This window comes from Salmo salar, chromosome ssa20 (assembly GCF_905237065.1).
Source record: "Salmo salar chromosome ssa20, Ssal_v3.1, whole genome shotgun sequence".
NCBI classification, from domain to species: domain Eukaryota; kingdom Metazoa; phylum Chordata; class Actinopteri; order Salmoniformes; family Salmonidae; genus Salmo; species Salmo salar.
In genome coordinates, this window is record NC_059461.1 from 71,788,617 (window position 1) to 71,805,182 (window position 16,566).

The 16,566-nt window shown below is 47.8% G+C and overlaps 1 protein-coding gene across 9 annotated transcripts in view; it reads left to right on the top strand.

The window, feature by feature from the left end:
• LOC106581265 (RNA-binding protein Musashi homolog 2) overlaps nucleotides 1-16,566 on the top strand; it is a 403,525-nt gene that overhangs the window by 271,022 nt on the left and 115,937 nt on the right. The gene's annotated exons all lie outside the window — the stretch shown is intronic.

The following is a 16,566-nucleotide window of genomic DNA, read 5'->3' on the forward strand; positions in this document are numbered from 1 at the left end:
AGTGGTGTGCACTGTGCACTGATGACCACACACCATGAAATTGTGTGTGTGAGCCGTTCCTGGCAGAAGGGCAAAACAACCTGTCCCTACCTCATGCAAAACCACCCTGCAAATCAGGCTGGAACAGCTATCCATGTCTGAAAGCTGGTGGCATTATTGAAAAAACAACAACATTAAACCTATCAGTCCAGGCTGTTTCAATGCCACACCTGATGCCAGACCTGGTGTTGATGTTTATTGTTAATCTTCAGTAGTGGCAGTGTGTTTCCAGGAGATTGGTCTCGGGTCAGGGTTAATGGCCAGTTGACCAGGTGGTTGTGGGGGGATGCTATGAGCAGGCTGGCTGAGGCCCAGGACGGCAAGGCCATGGTGGGCAGAGAGGAGAAGGGTGGTGGTGGTGAAGCTTGGGTGTATTGTTAGCCTGCGCTAGTTGCCTTGTGACTCATGCAGCCTGCTGTGGCTCAGACAGTGCAGTGTAGCAGCGTAGGGGGAAAATATCAGACCTGGCATGGCTCCATATCCTGGCCTGCCGTGCACTGACAACTCTCCCTCCTTAGTCAACACTACCACTACTACACTACTCTCCCTCCTTAGTCAACACTACCACTACTACACTACTCTCCCTCCTTAGTCAACACTACCACTACTACACTACTGTCCCTCCTTAGTCAACACTACCACTACTACACTACTCTCCCTCCTTAGTCAACACTACCACTACAACACTACTCTCCCTCCTTAGTCAACACTACCACTACTACACTACTCTCCCTCCTTAGTCAACACTACCACTACTACACTACTCTCCCTCCTTAGTCAACACTACCACTACTACACTACACTCCCTCCTTAGTCAACACTACCACAACGACACAACTCTCCCTCCTTAGTCAACACTACCACTGATACACAACTCTCCCTCCTTAGTCAACACTACCACTACTACACTACTCCCCCTCCTTAGTCAACACTACCACTACTACACTACTCCCCCCCTTAGTCAACACTACCACTACAACACTACTCTCCCTCCTTAGTCAACACTACCACTACTACACTACTCTACCTCCTTAGTCAACACTACCACTACTACACTACTCTACCTCCTTAGTCAACACTACCACTACTACACTACTCTCCCTTCTTAGTCAACACTACCACTAATACACTACTCTCCCTCCTTAGTCAACACTACCACTACTACACTACTCTCCCTTCTTAGTCAACACTACCACTACTACACTACTCTCCCTCCTTAGTCAACACTACCACTACTACACTACTCTCCCTCCTTAGTCAACACTACCACTACTACACTACTCTCCCTCCTTAGTCAACACTACCACTACTACACTACTCTCCCTCCTTAGTCAACACTACCACTACTACACTACTCCCCCTCCTTAGTCAACACTACCACTACTACACTACTCCCCCCCTTAGTCAACACTACCACTACAACACTACTCTCCCTCCTTAGTCAACACTACCACTACTACACTACTCTACCTCCTTAGTCAACACTACCACTACTACACTACTCTACCTCCTTAGTCAACACTACCACTACAACACTACTCTCCCTTCTTAGTCAACACTACCACTACTACACTACTCTCCCTCCTTAGTCAACACTACCACTACTACACTACTCTCCCTTCTTAGTCAACACTACCACTACTACACTACTGTCCCTCCTTAGTCAACACTACCACTACTACACTACTCTACCTCCTTAGTCAACACTACAACTACTACACTACTCTCCCTCCTTAGTCAACACTACCACTACTACACTACTCTCCCTCCTTAGTAAACACTACCACTACTACACTACTCTCCCTCCTTAGTCAACACTACCACTACTACACTACTCTACCTCCTTAGTCAACACTACCACTACTACACTACTCTCCCTCCTTAGTCAACACTACCACGACAATACTACTCTCCCTCCTTAGTCAACACTACCATGACAACACTACTCTCCCTCCTTAGTCAACACTACCACTACTACACTACTCCCCCTCCTTAGTCAACACTACCACGACAACACTACTCTCCCTCCTTAGTCAACACTACCACACTACTCTCCCTCCTTAGTCAACACTACCACTACTACACTACTCTCCCTCCTTAGTCAACACTACCACTACTACACTACTCTCCCTCCTTAGTCAACACTACCACTACTACACTACTCTCCCTCCTTAGTCAACACTACCACGACAACATTACTCTCCCTCCTTAGTCAACACTACCACTACTACACTACTGTCCCTCCTTAGTCAACACTACCACTACTACACTACTGTCCCTCCTTAGTCAACACTACCACTACTACACTACTCTCCCTCCTTAGTCAACACTACCACTACAACACTACTCTCCCTCCTTAGTCAACACTACCACTACTACACTACTCTCCCTCCTTAGTCAACACTACCACTACTACACTACTCTCCCTCCTTAGTCAACACTACCACTACTACACTACACTCCCTCCTTAGTCAACACTACCACAACGACACAACTCTCCCTCCTTAGTCAACACTACCACTGATACACAACTCTCCCTCCTTAGTCAACACTACCACTACTACACTACTCCCCCTCCTTAGTCAACACTACCACTACTACACTACTCCCCCCCTTAGTCAACACTACCACTACAACACTACTCTCCCTTCTTAGTCAACACTACCACTACTACACTACTCTCCCTCCTTAGTCAACACTACCACTACTACACTACTCTCCCTTCTTAGTCAACACTACCACTACTACACTACTGTCCCTCCTTAGTCAACACTACCACTACTACACTACTCTACCTCCTTAGTCAACACTACCACTACTACACTACTCTCCCTCCTTAGTCAACACTACCACTACTACACTACTCTCCCTCCTTAGTAAACACTACCACTACTACACTACTCTCCCTCCTTAGTCAACACTACCACTACTACACTACTCTACCTCCTTAGTCAACACTACCACTACTACACTACTCTCCCTCCTTAGTCAACACTACCACGACAATACTACTCTCCCTCCTTAGTCAACACTACCATGACAACACTACTCTCCCTCCTTAGTCAACACTACCACTACTACACTACTCCCCCTCCTTAGTCAACACTACCACGACAACACTACTCTCCCTCCTTAGTCAACACTACCACACTACTCTCCCTCCTTAGTCAACACTACCACTACTACACTACTCTCCCTCCTTAGTCAACACTACCACACTACTCTACCTCCTTAGTCAACACTACCACTACTACACTACTCTCCCTCCTTAGTCAACACTACCACTACTACACTACTCTCCCTCCTTAGTCAACACTACCACGACAACATTACTCTCCCTCCTTAGTCAACACTACCACTACTACACTACTGTCCCTCCTTAGTCAACACTACCACTACTACACTACTGTCCCTCCTTAGTCAACACTACCACTACTACACTACTCTCCCTCCTTAGTCAACACTACCACTACAACACTACTCTCCCTCCTTAGTCAACACTACCACTACTACACTACTCTCCCTCCTTAGTCAACACTACCACTACTACACTACTCTCCCTCCTTAGTCAACACTACCACTACTACACTACACTCCCTCCTTAGTCAACACTACCACAACGACACAACTCTCCCTCCTTAGTCAACACTACCACTGATACACAACTCTCCCTCCTTAGTCAACACTACCACTACTACACTACTCCCCCTCCTTAATCAACACTACCACTACTACACTACTCCCCCCCTTAGTCAACACTACCACTACAACACTACTCTCCCTCCTTAGTCAACACTACCACTACTACACTACTCTACCTCCTTAGTCAACACTACCACTACTACACTACTCTACCTCCTTAGTCAACACTACCACTACTACACTACTCTCCCTTCTTAGTCAACACTACCACTAATACACTACTCTCCCTCCTTAGTCAACACTACCACTACTACACTACTCTCCCTTCTTAGTCAACACTACCACTACTACACTACTCTCCCTCCTTAGTCAACACTACCACTACTACACTACTCTCCCTCCTTAGTCAACACTACCACTACTACACTACTCTCCCTCCTTAGTCAACACTACCACTACTACACTACTCTCCCTCCTTAGTCAACACTACCACTACTACACTACTCTCCCCCTTAGTCAACACTACCACTACAACACTACTCTCCCTCCTTAGTCAACACTACCACTACTACACTACTCTACCTCCTTAGTCAACACTACCACTACTACACTACTCTACCTCCTTAATCAACACTACCACTACAACACTACCCTCCCTTCTTAGTCAACACTACCACTACTACACTACTCTCCCTCCTTAGTCAACACTACCACTACTACACTACTCTCCCTTCTTAGTCAACACTACCACTACTACACTACTGTCCCTCCTTAGTCAACACTACCACTACTACACTACTCTACCTCCTTAGTCAACACTACCACTACTACACTACTCTCCCTCCTTAGTCAACACTACCACTACTACACTACTCTCCCTCCTTAGTAAACACTACCACTACTACACTACTCTCCCTCCTTAGTCAACACTACCACTACTACACTACTCTACCTCCTTAGTCAACACTACCACTACTACACTACTCTCCCTCCTTAGTCAACACTACCACGACAATACTACTCTCCCTCCTTAGTCAACACTACCATGACAACACTACTCTCCCTCCTTAGTCAACACTACCACTACTACACTACTCCCCCTCCTTAGTCAACACTACCACGACAACACTACTCTCCCTCCTTAGTCAACACTACCACACTACTCTCCCTCCTTAGTCAACACTACCACTACTACACTACTCTCCCTCCTTAGTCAACACTACCACACTACTCTACCTCCTTAGTCAACACTACCACTACTACACTACTCTCCCTCCTTAGTCAACACTACCACTACTACACTACTCTCCCTCCTTAGTCAACACTACCACGACAACATTACTCTCCCTCCTTAGTCAACACTACCACTACTACACTACTGTCCCTCCTTAGTCAACACTACCACTACTACACTACTGTCCCTCCTTAGTCAACACTACCACTACCACACTACTCTCCCTCCTTAGTCAACACTACCACTACTACACTACTCTCCCTCCTTAGTCAACACTACCACTACTACACTACACTCCCTCCTTAGTCAACACTACCACTACTACACTACTGTCCCTCCTTAGTCAACACTACCACTACTACACTACTCTCCCTCCTTAGTCAACACTACCACTACTACACTACTCCCCCTCCTTAGTCAACACTACCACTACTACACTACTCTCCCTCCTTAGTCAACACTACCACTACTACACTACTCTCCCTTCTTAGTCAACACTACCACTACTACACTACTCTCCCTCCTTAGTCAACACTACCACTACTACACTACTCTCCCTCCTTAGTCAACACTACCACACTACTCTCCCTCCTTAGTCAACACTACCACTACTACACTACTCTCCCTCCTTAGTCAACACTACCACTACTACACTACTCTCCCTCCTTAGTCAACACTACCACTACTACACTACTCTCCCTCCTTAGTCAACACTACCACTACTACACTACTGTCCCTCCTTAGTCAACACTACCACTACTACACTACTCTCCCTCCTTAGTCAACACTACCACTACTACACTACTCCCCCTCCTTAGTCAACACTACCACTACTACACTACTCCCACTCCTTAGTCAACACTACCACTACTACACTACTCCCCCTCCTTAGTCAACACTACCACTACTACACTACTCCCCCTCCTTAGTCAACACTACCACTACTACACTACTCTCCCTCCTTAGTCAACACTACCACGACAATACTACTCTCCCTCCTTAGTCAACACTACCACTACTACACTACTCTCCCTCCTTAGTCAACACTAGATCTGATACACTACTCTCCCTCCTTAGTCAACACTACCACACTACTCTCCCTCCTTAGTCAACACTACCACTACTACACTACTCTCCCTCCTTAGTCAACACTACCACTACTACACTACTGTCCCTCCTTAGTCAACACTACCACTACTATACTACTCTCCCTCCTTAGTCAACACTACCACTACTACACTACTCTCCCTCCTTAGTCAACACTACCACTACTACACTACACTCCCTCCTTAGTCAACACTACCACTACTACACTACTCTCCCTCCTTAGTCAACACTAGCACTACTACACTATTCTCCCTCCTTAGTCAACACTACCACAACGACACAACTCTCCCTCCTTAGTCAACACTACCACTACTACACTACTCTCCCTCCTTAGTCAACACTACCACTACTACACTACTCTCCCTCCTTAGTCAACACTACCACGACAACACTACACTCCCTCCTTAGTCAACACTACCACTACTACACTACTCTCCCTCCTTAGTCAACACTACCACTACTACACTACTCTCCCTCCTTAGTCAACACTACCACTACTACACTACTCCCCCTCCTTAGTCAACACTACCACTACTACACTACTCTCCCTCCTTAGTCAACACTACCACTACTACACTACTCCCCCTCCTTAGTCAACACTACCACTACTACACTACTCTCCCTCCTTAGTCAACACTACCACTACTACACTACTCCCCCTTGTTAGTCAACACTACCACTACTACACTACACTCCGTCCACCAGCCTGCTCTGGGCCTAACAGTTATGAATGCGACAGCTGAGATTAAAGACTGTATATAATACTCCCCCTCCTCCTTAGTGCTTCACACACACATACATACACTGTGGTGAAGTCAAAACTGCCACCTCTATGTCAACACTCATTCTCTTTTCATCCATTAAACCTTAAACCCCCAGAGAGATGAGATGATTAGATCATTCTGGTGATTCATTCAGCAGGGCCAGGCAGGCTTCCACCCAGTGGCTCACCCTACTCCCACCACTATACCACTGTAGCAAGTTGTCCGCTAGTCTCTCCCCCCACCACTGTAGCCAATAGTACACTAGTCTACTCCTCCACCACCCACCAGTGTAGCCAGTAGTCAACTAGTCTCTTACCCCACCACCCACCACTGTAGCCAGTAGTCCACTAGTCTCTTACCCCACCACCCACCAGTGTAGCCAGTAGTCCACTAGTCTCTTCCCCCACCACCCACCACTGTAGCCATTAGTCCACTAGTCTCTTCCCCCACCACCCACCACTGTAGCCAGTAGTCCACTAGTCTCTTCCCCCACCACCCACCACTGTAGCCAGTAGTCCACTAGTCTCTTACCCCACCACCCACCACTGTAGCCAGTAGTCCACTAGTCTCTTACCCCACCACCCACCACTGTAGCCAGTAGTCCACTAGTCTCTTCCCCCACCACCCACCACTGTAGCCAGTAGTCCACTAGTCTCTTCCCCCACCACCCACCACTGTAGCCAGTAGTCCACTAGTCTCTTCCCCCACCACCCACCACTGTAGCCAGTAGTCCACTAGTCTCTTCCTCCACCACCCACCACTGTAGCCAGTAGTCCACTAGTCTCTTCCCCCACCACCCACCACTGTAGCCAGTAGTCCACTAGTCTCTTCCCCCACCACCCACCACTGTAGCCAGTAGTCCACTAGTCTCTTCCCCCACCACCCACCAATGTAGCCATTAGTCCACTAGTCTCTTACCCCACCACCCACCACTGTAGCCAGTAGTCCACTAGTCTCTTCCCCCACCACCCACCAATGTAGCCATTAGTCCACTAGTCTTTTCCTCCACCAATGTAGCCATTAGTCCACTAGTCTTTTCCTCCACCAATGTAGCCAGTAGTCCACTAGTCTCTTCCAACACCACCCACCAATGTAGCCATTAGTCCACTAGTCTCTTCCCCCACCACCCACCTCTGTAGCCAGTATTCCACTCGTCTCTTCCTCCACCACTGTAGCCAGTAGTCCACCAGTATCTTCCTCCACCAATGGAGCCATTAGTCCACAAGTCTCTTCCCCCGCCACCCACCTCTGTAGCCAGTATTCCACTCGTCTCTTCCTCCACCACAGTAGCCAGTAGTCCACTAGTCTCTTCCCCCACCACTGTAGCCGTTAGTCCACTAGTCTCTTCCTCCACCACCCACCAATGTAGCCATTAGTCCACTAGTCTCTTCACCCACCACTGTAGCCATTAGTCCACTAGTCTCTTCCTCCACCACCCACCAATGTAGCCATTAGTCCACTAGTCTCTTCACCCACCACTGTAGCCATTAGTCCACTAGTCTCTTCCCCCACCACCCACCACTGTAGCCAGTAGTCCACTAGTCTCTTCACCCACCACCCACCACTGTAGCCAGTAGTCCACTAGTCTCTTCCCCCACCACCCACCACTGTAGCCATTAGTCCACTAGTCTCTTCCCCCACCACCCACCACTGTAGCCAGTAGTCCACTAGTCTCTTCCTCCACCACCCACCACTGTAGCCATTAGTCCACTAGTCTCTTCCCCCACCACCCACCACTGTAGCCAGTAGTCCACTAGTCTCTTCCCCCACCACCCACCACTGTAGCCAGTAGTCCACTAGTCTCTTCCCCCACCACCCACCACTGTAGCCATTAGTCCACTAGTCTCTTACCCCACCACCCACCACTGTAGCCAGTAGTCCACTAGTCTCTTCCCCCACCACCCACCACTGTAGCCAGTAGTCCACTAGTCTCTTCCTCCACCACCCACCACTGTAGCCATTAGTCCACTAGTCTCTTCCCCCACCACCCACCACTGTAGCCATTAGTCCACTAGTCTCTTCCCCCACCACCCACCACTGTAGCCATTAGTCCACTAGTCTCTTCCCCCACCACCCACCACTGTAGCCATTAGTCCACTAGTCTCTTCCCCCACCACCCACCACTGTAGCCATTAGTCCACTAGTCTCTTCCCCCACCACCCACCACTGTAGCCATTAGTCCACTAGTCTCTTCCCTCCACCACCCACCACTGTAGCCAGTAGTCCACTAGTCTCTTCCCCCACCACCCACCACTGTAGCCAGTAGTCCACTAGTCTCTTCCCCACCACCCACCACTGTAGCCAGTAGTCCACTAGTCTCTTCCCCCACCACCCACCACTGTAGCCAGTAGTCCACTAGTCTCTTCCCCACCACCCACCACTGTAGCCAGTAGTCCACTAGTCTCTTCCCCCACCACCCACCACTGTAGCCAGTAGTCCACTAGTCTCTTACCCCCACCACCCACCACTGTAGCCAGTAGTCCACTAGTCTCTTCCCCCACCACCCACCACTGTAGCCATTAGTCCACTAGTCTCTTCCCCCACCACCCACCACTGTAGCCATTAGTCCACTAGTCTCTTCCCCCACCACCCACCACTGTAGCCAGTAGTCCACTAGTCTCTTCCTCCACCACCCACCAATGTAGCCATTAGTCCACTAGTCTCTTCACCCACCACTGTAGCCATTAGTCCACTAGTCTCTTCCCCCACCACCCACCACTGTAGCCAGTAGTCCACTAGTCTCTTCCCCCACCACCCACCACTGTAGCCAGTAGTCCACTAGTCTCTTCCCCCACCACCCACCACTGTAGCCAGTAGTCCACTAGTCTCTTCCCCCACCACCCACCACTGTAGCCAGTAGTCCACTAGTCTCTTCCCCCACCACCCACCACTGTAGCCAGTAGTCCACTAGTCTCTTCCCCCACCACCCACCACTGTAGCCATTAGTCCACTAGTCTCTTCCCCCACCACCCACCACTGTAGCCAGTAGTCCACTAGTCTCTTCCCCCACCACCCACCACTGTAGCCAGTAGTCCACTAGTCTCTTACCCCACCACCCACCACTGTAGCCATTAGTCCACTAGTCTCTTCCCCCACCACCCACCACTGTAGCCAGTAGTCCACTAGTCTCTTCCCCCACCACCCACCACTGTAGCCATTAGTCCACTAGTCTCTTACCCCACCACCCACCACTGTAGCCAGTAGTCCACTAGTCTCTTCCCCCACCACCCACCACTGTAGCCATTAGTCCACTAGTCTCTTCCCCCACCACCCACCACTGTAGCCAGTAGTCCACTAGTCTCTTCCTCCACCACCCACCACTGTAGCCATTAGTCCACTAGTCTCTTCCCCCACCACCCACCACTGTAGCCAGTAGTCCACTAGTCTCTTCCCCCACCACCCACCACTGTAGCCAGTAGTCCACTAGTCTCTGATTTGATAAATGTTTAGTTTGTGCAAATCAAGTCTGACATTTTAAAGTGGATATTACACATTTTAGAAGCATTTTTAAACCTCGAACAACAAGGTGATGAAATGAAGATCCTACATATGTAGTAGTTCACTGACACCCAGTCTCAGCCCCCCAGACACACAGACAGATGATACCCACAGACAGACAAACAGACAGACACAGCATCCGCCCAACCACAGATCCACCACCAGCGCAGATATTGACTTTCACATGATAGTGCATCAAATGCTCTCATTGTTCAGGGAGCGCCGAGCTCCAAGCTGTGATTTCTTTATTTTGGCGATCTCTCTTTTCTCAGCTGAGCCCCACGTTGCCCATCGACTGGCTGCATTAAATTGTCCTACGGGGGAATTGCATGCATCGTTAGTATCCGAAGGGGAGGTTAAATAAGAGAGAGGGATGAGAAAAAGGGACATTTCCAACCCCAGCCTCCAACAGTATTACCAGCTCCTTTCTCCATAAAATGATACCTCTGTTTGTGGGGCTTCCTGGTTGCTGATTGTAGGAGCAGCTGGGAAATAAACGACACAGAGAAGGTATGAAAAGAGGGATGAAGGGGAAGAATGTTTTGTGTGTGAAAAAGGGGTGTTGGATGGAGTCCCGCATCTTCTCTTTCTTCCCTCTCCTAATTTCCGATGCTGTTTTCAGAGTTTCTCTTTGCCAAAAGGATCAAAGCCACCTCGGAGGCATCGTATGCTAGCAACCTGCGCATTTGTGTGTGTGTGTGTGTGCTCGCACGTGTGTGTGTACGTGCGTGTGTATTTGACTTGCTAATATTCCGCTATAACATTATAGTGATTACGTTGTAAATGGCGGTAGTAATGCACTCTTGGAAGTGTCCACCAGGCCGTAGCCCTCGTGTGAGAGATGCTTTATAGCCGGCATTTCACAAACACACCATCTGTGCCCCCTTAACCCTCAGCTTTTAAGAGGGCAGAGGGCCATCTCAGTCTCTGTCTCTACTTCCTGTGTGGAACTAGCAGGGCTGACCCAGTGAGCGTCTCCTCTCCTCTCCTGCATAAAGAGATGATGTCACCAGGCATCAGTGGCTCAGTGCCACTATATGGGTGAGGCCCTACTGTCAGTGTGCTAGGCGCCCTGGGCCGAACCTGTTTGATACCCACTCTGGGTAGACATAGAAAGCCATGAAACATTCAGTAGTCTCTCTTCTCCACTCACAGTGACTCTGAGAGAGAGACTTTCTCCACAACCCGCTTCACTTTATCTCTCTGAGATCTCTGACATGTGGAGAGGCTGAGAATGGAAAAGAGGACCAGAAATGAAGGACAAATAGGGAAGTGGAGGAGAACTCTGAGAGGCTTTTTTTATTCCTCTTCAGTACAGACAGACTGGAGTTCTGGCCCAAAAACTGGGGACCAGGTTTGCCTAAATGCCTGAATGTGTGTCAGCCTAGACAGTCTCATACCCCTCTCACACCCCTCTCACACCTCTCTCACACTCTCCCCAAATCGCTCCATACAATACCAGGCCTCATTCCCACCCTTTGTCTTGCCTCCGCCTTCTCTATTTTCCGAACTTGCCAGTTTTAAATAGATGCTTTGTCCGGTAGTACTCACTGACCTTTGCTGCTTTACTGTGCTGTGATGGTAGAATATAGGTGTTTGACTGGAGTGTTGGGCACTCAATAAAGCCGCTCCACCACTCAGGATAGTGTTTAAAGGCCTGGTCAGGGCAGATTGGGCCATGCAGCAGTTGGCTGTTGGACACATGTAGAGGAGTGGATTGATCCTGGCCTATTTTTTTTTACTTAACACTTTTTCTTTTTTAAACTGCGTTGTTGGTTAAGGGCTTGTAAGTAAGCATTTCACTGTAAGGTCAACACCTATTGTATTCGGCGCATGTGACAAATACAATTTGATTTGATTTGAAATGAGGTAATTATACTGTATCCTTCCTCCTAACGGATCAGAACTGGATGTGTGATTAGAGAGGAGAGCTGAATGTTAACTGTCTGTTCAGTGATGCCCATTCTTACACCGCCCTCATAGATGTCAACATTTAACTGTTTTGATTTCACTGATTGGCCAAACTCAGCCTTGAGTATAAAAGGACCTCACTCTCCTCTCTACTGGTGTCTCTGTGGTGTCTGCACCAATAGATAACACCCCTAAACCTGTAGACCTGCTGCATGTGCCCAGACAATACTGCCTACCCCTCTCCATAATCACCCATGCCCCCTATGCTGCCCCCATGTAGCCCCCCTGCCAGTACAGACGTACCCTGGCTCATTCCCACGCCGCCCCTCTCTTCCCTCCAGCCCCCTGCGTTATCCCGCCATGGCGCTAACCCATTAGCATGTATGATAAGTACCTAGCATGTTGGCGGGCCATTTTAGAGGCTGGCTCCGCCATGCCGGGGCTCTGCAATATCATTGGGAGATAATCTACCGCTGTGAGGGAGAAAGTGGCAGCTCGGGGCGTGCAGAAAATCACTCTTATTTTCTCCTCCCTCTCTTCTCTTCCCTCCTTCTGGCTTCCCTTCTTCTGATGACACTGAGAACATGGCAGAATCACGCAAGGGAGGGAGGGAAGTGTGTGTTTGTCAGAGGAGAGAGGGCCAAGGCAGAGGAGACATGACATGATTCTATTATTTTTTTATATTTAACCTTTATTTAACTAGGCAAGTCAGTTAAGAACAAATTCTTATTTACAATGACGGCCTATACCGGCCAAACCTGAACAATGCTGGGCTAATTGTGCGCCGCCCTATAGGACTCACAATTACGACCGGTTGTGATACAGCCTGGAATCGAACCAGGGTGTCTGGAGTGACGCCTCAAGCACTGAGAGGCAGTGCCTTAGACCGCTGCGCCACTCGGGAGCCCCACACTCTTTGAGTGTGTCCATAGTTGATATATCCCTCAATGCATTTAATCCCATTACCTGACATCATGTTACGTTGATTCTTCCTATCTCTCTCTTTCTGTGTATTTACTCAGCTTTTTCTTCTCTCTCTCTGTATCTGTCTCTATCCTTCTTTTTCTCTCTCTCTCTCCTTTTTCTCTCTCTCTCCTTTCTCTCTCTCTCTCTCTCCTTTTTCTCTCTCTCTCTCCTTTTTCTCTCTCTCTCCTTTTTCTCTCTCTCCTTTTTCTCTCTCTCCTTTTTCTCTCTCTCTCTCCTTTTTCTCTCTCTCTCCTTTTTCTCTCTCTCCTTTTTCTCTCTCGCCTTCTTTTTCTCTCTCTCCTTTTTCTCTCTCGCCTTCTTTTTCTCTCTCTCCTTCTTTTTCTCTCTCTCCTTTTTCTCTCTCGCCTTCTTTTTCTCTCTCTCCTTTTTCTCTCTCGCCTTCTTTTTCTCTCTCTCTCCTTCTTTTTCTCTCTCTCTCCTTTTTCTCTCTCTCCTTCTTTTTCTCTCTCTCCTTTTTCTCTCTCGCCTTCTTTTTCTCTCTCTCTCCTTCTTTTTCTCTCTCTCTCCTTTTTCTCTCTCTCCTTCTTTTTCTCTCTCTCCTTTTTCTCTCTCGCCTTCTTTTTCTCTCTCTCTCCTTCTTTTTCTCTCTCTCCTTTTTCTCTCTCGCCTTCTTTTTCTCTCTCTCTCCTTCTTTTTCTCCCTCTCCTTTTTGTCTCTCTCTCCTTCTTTTTCTCTCTCTCTCTCTCTCTCTCTCTCTCATTTTCTCTCTCTTTGCCTGACTGCCTGCTTTCCCACTGTAGCTGTCTGTGTGTTTACACACGGCAGCACTTCAGTATTTTAAGAGTAGGTTAAGCTAACGGAGGTGAATTGTGATATTTGAAAAGATTACAGTAATTTGGCCAATTGTAATGGAGCATGCCATTTCCAAAGTGCTCTTTCAGACCAGACATGTCACAACGGAGAAGAGGAGGAAATCCAGTTCTTAGAAAGGGGGAATTAAAGTATCGGGGGAGACAAAGAGTAGAATTTCCTGTCCATAATTGCCCTTGCCAAAATGGCAAAACCCCAGTGGAAATGGCATGGTAAAGCTAACAGGGTTTATGGCAAAACACCAGTGGAAATGGCATGGTAAAGCTAACAGGATTTATGGCAAAACACCAGTGGAAATGGCATGGTAAAGCTAACAGGGCTTATGGCAAAACACCAGTGGAAATGACATGGTAAAGCTAACAGGATTTATGGCAAAACACCAGTGGAAATGGCATGGTAAAGCTAACAGGGTTTATGGCAAAACACCAGTGGAAATGGCATGGTAAAGCTAACAGGGTTTATGGCAAAACACCAGTGGAAATGGCATGGTAAAGCTAACAGGATTTATGGCAAAACACCAGTGGAAATGGCATGGTAAAGCTAACAGGGCTTATGGCAAAACACCAGTGGAAATGGCATGGTAAAGCTAACAGGGTTTATGGCAAAACACCAGTGGAAATGGTATGGTAAAGCTAACAGGGTTTATAGCAAAACACCAGTGGAAATGGCATGGTAAAGCTAACAGGGCTTATGGCAAAACACCAGTGGAAATGGCATGGTAAAGCTTACAGGGTTTATGGCAAAACACCAGTGGAAATGGCATGGTAAAGCTAACAGGGTTTATGGCAAAACACCAGTGGAAATGGCATGGTAAAGCTAACAGGGCTTATGGCAAAACACCAGTGGAAATGGCATGGTAAAGCTAACAGGGTTTATGGCAAAACACCAGTGGAAATGGCATGGTAAAGCTAACAGGGCTTATGGCAAAACACCAGTGGAAATGACATGGTAAAGCTAACAGGGTTTATGGCAAAACACCAGTGGAAATGGCATGGTAAAGCTTACAGGGTTTATGGCAAAACACCAGTGGAAATGGCATGGTAAAGCTAACAGGGTTTATGGCAAAACACCAGTGGAAATGGCATGGTAAAGCTAACAGGGTTTATGGTCTCCTAACTGTAGTTGATGTAACACATGAAGAAAAAAAGCAGGTGAGGGGAGAGATGAGGCTGGGGCTCCCTCCGCTTGCTTCATCCTGAGAGACCCTACTGTAATCTATAGCCAGGACACTGCCTGATGAAGAGCCCAACAACACACACACATGCAATGCAGGTACGCACACATACAATATTTTTTATTTGCTCTAGAGCACTTTCCTCTTGCAAATGCCACAGTGAAAATCAATGTTCTGTTTTGGAGGCATAAATAGCCTCTGACAGCATTTCTGCGTTTTTTTTCTCTGCAGATATAGATTTGTGTGTCGGGCAAAATAGCTGTAAGTTGTATCAATAATGTACAGGGGCACCCCATGTCTCCCATGTAATCTAATTCAACTTGAAATGAATTATCTGTGTTAAGTTCAGGATTCTGCCATTGAGCAACCAAGCTGATTTCTCTTTCTTCCTCAACTCTCTCTCCCTCCCTCCACAAATACAATACAACAGTTTGTTAGTGACCTTTTCCCATGGTGGGGGAGATGGTTTGGGGGCGGGTGTGAGTGGTCGTAATGGCAGGGCTGTGCTGTTAGGTATCAGGATAAAGAGACAGAGAAAGGGCTGAGATCTCTGCAGTAAAACAGACATTTCACTGCTTACATGTCGTATGTACACAAAATGAGTGCTTTACTGTACATGTCCTTTTATTGCCCTGCTCAGATAATAATAGTCAAAACAGGCCATCTGATGTGACCACTCTGATCACCTCTTCTCAACAGACTAGAGCCCTCCTTTTCTATTGTCATGTTTGCCTCTGTTATATTGATGTGCTGGTTTTGGGTTTAGGGGAAAGTGCCTTTGGTTCTCCTGCCTGGAGGGACTGCACTGTTGTATTGAGGGATGAGTCACTCTGCCAGCCAGGCACTGCACTCTGCAGCACTGCAGTTCTGAGGAGGAAGATGGGAAGAAGAGACGTGAGAATGAATCAGTTTTGTGAATGAGGCAACTTCTCTCTCTTCTCTTTTTCTCTCCCTCACATCTCTCTCTCTCTCTCTCTCTCTCTCTCTCTGTCCGCCTGTCTGTCTGTCTCTGTGTGTCTGTCTGTCTGTCTGTCTCTGTGTGTGTGTTATCAGGCCTGTCAGAAGAAGTGTCTGCTCTTAAATGTGCTCGAGGGAGAAAAATGTGGCTCTAAAGAAGGTTGGTTCTATGCGTTATGGCAGGGAAAGTGACAGTGTTCTTTCTGGTCTGGATCATTCTAAAAGAAAGAAAGTGCTGATGATCAGTTTCCACCTCTGTCACTTTTACAAAGTTATGCTTTTACATAGTAGATATGAAGGAGGCTGTGATCCTGGCTATTATGAGCTGGAATACTGTCTACATATTTTGGGCATCTACGTGGGCAAGTGGCACTTACCAACAGTAAAATACGATTGCTATTCAGTAATTGTTTCTTCCTAGAGTAATTGTTCTTTAGTAGGGT